The sequence below is a fragment of the Colobus angolensis genome, unplaced genomic scaffold, assembly GCF_000951035.1.
Source record: "Colobus angolensis palliatus isolate OR3802 unplaced genomic scaffold, Cang.pa_1.0 Scaffold181, whole genome shotgun sequence".
NCBI lineage: Eukaryota > Metazoa > Chordata > Mammalia > Primates > Cercopithecidae > Colobus > Colobus angolensis.
Window position 1 is genome coordinate 906,486 of NW_012114944.1, and position 2,243 is coordinate 908,728.

At 40.4% G+C, this 2,243-nt stretch overlaps 1 protein-coding gene across 10 annotated transcripts in view; it reads left to right on the forward strand.

The window, feature by feature from the left end:
• Positions 1–2,243, forward strand: part of MELK (maternal embryonic leucine zipper kinase) — a 119,649-nt gene that overhangs the window by 12,394 nt on the left and 105,012 nt on the right. The window lies entirely within an intron of this gene.

A 2,243-nucleotide genomic window follows, 5' to 3' on the forward strand; every position in this document is an offset into this window, starting at 1 on the left:
AGTAGAGACGGGGTTTCACCGTGTTAGCCAGGATGGTCTTGATCTCCTGACCTTGTGATCCGCCTGTCTCAGTCTCCCAAAGTGCTAGGATTACAGATGTGAGCCACTGTGCCTGGCCCCATCTTTATTTTCTTATGATACTTTTACTAAATATAAATATATGAATCATTTTTGTAGTGTAGATAGGTGGACAGATAAGTATTATGTCCTAGCTTTTTTTTTTTTTTTTGACAGAGTCTCACTTTGTCGCCCAGACTGGAGTGCAGTTGCACAATCACAACTCACTGCAGCCTGTACCTGCTGGGCTTAAGTGATCCTCCCACCTCAGCCTCCAAGGTCTCACTCTGTTGCCCAGGCTGGTCTCAAACTCCTGACCTCAGGCAATCCACCCACCTTGGCCTCTCAAAGTTCTGGGATTACAGGTGTGAGCCACCCTGCCTGGCTCTCTTTGACTTATTTATGTGTTAATCAGAACTTATATCCTTAACAATTAAAAAAGTAGGTAACAATTGATATTAAGCCCTATCTCATTCCAACAATAAAAACATCAAAACAAAATTTTTTTTAGACAGGATCTTGCTCTGTTGCTCAGGCTAGAGTGCAGTGGTGCAATCACAGCTCACTGCAGCCTTAACCTCCTGGGCTCAAGGGATCCTCCCACCACCACCTCCTGAGTAGCTGGGACTATAGGCATGCATAACCACACCTGGCTAAATTTTTTTTATTTTTTGTAGAGACAAGTCTTGCCATATTGCCCAGGCTAGTCTCGAACTCCTGGCCTCAAGCAATCCTCTGGCCTCAGCTTCCCAAAGTGCTGGAATTACAGGGATGAGCCACCACATCCAACCAAAAATTATTTTTTATGTTTGATAATTAAGAACATTTACAAAATGTTAGGCTGGGAGCAGTGGCTCACACCTGTAATCCCAGCACTTTGGGAGGCCAAGGTGGGTGGATCACTTGAGGTCAGGAGTTCGAGACCAGCCTGGCCAACATGATGAATCCCGTCTCTACTTAAAATACAAAAATTAGCTGGATGTGGTGGCACACACCTGTAGTCCCAGCTACTTGGGTGGCTGAGGCAGGAGAATCACTTGAACCCAGGAGGCAGAGATTGTAGTGAGCTGAGATGGTGCCACTGCACTCCAGCCTGGTGACAGAGCGAGACTCCATCTCAAAAAAAAAAAAAAAAAAAACAAAGAATGGTAGGAAGAATTAGAAAAAAAAGATGACTCAAGGTGACTTCAAACACTGGAAGGGGTATAGAAGCCCTAGAAAAACACCAAAAGAAATAGGCTTTATCTCAATATAAAAATAACTTTTTATACATTGTAGCCAACACCACAAATTGAATGGGCTGCTTTAGGAGGTAACAAGGGTGTAGAGAAGGGTGAATGCCCTTCTCTACAAAAAATACAAAAAGTTTAGCTGGACATGGTGGTACACATCTGTAGTCCCAGCTACTTGGGGGCGCTGAGGTGGGAAGATCACTTGAGTCTGGCACGTTGTGGTGCAGTGAGCCGAGATGGTGCCACTGTACTCCAGACTGGGCAACAGAACAAGACCCTGTCTCCAGAAAAAAAAAAAAAAAAGTCAAAGAGAATGTAAGTAGTTTTGTTATAGCAATGTCATTAAATTCTTTGAATTTCTTCCTAAATATATGCTAAAATCATACAGTGACCAGTATAAGAAATTATTTTTAATTATCTGTCAGTGGACAATTCAGGCTTTCCTTCAGTTTTTTTGTTTTATTCAGTTTTTTATTTTCTATTTATTAATCTAAGAAAAAAGCATTAAAACCATTTTTCTTGAGTATTTAAACATGAGTATCAATAAGATTAAGCAGTTTAAATTTCAGTTATAACTTTAGTGTGACTTTAACACTTCAAATACTTAAATAGCAAACAAAATGTTAAATAACACAAAATGTGTTATCACACTGATGCTCAAAACTTATTCTAAAGTGTCAGTATGACATTCATGATTTCTAAACTTGTTTTTATATTTTCTGTTTGTTATTATGCTTATTTTAGTTATTTCCTAGGATTTTAATAGTATTTGATTACTTCCATGGTTTTATTTATTTTTATTTTTATTTATTTATTTATTTTGAGATGGAGACTGGCTCTGTCATCCAGGCTGGAGTGCAGTGGCGCGATCTTGGTTCACTGCAAGCTCCGCCTCCCAGGTTCATGCCATTCTCCTGCCTCAGCCTCCCGAGTATCTGGGACTACAGGCGCCCG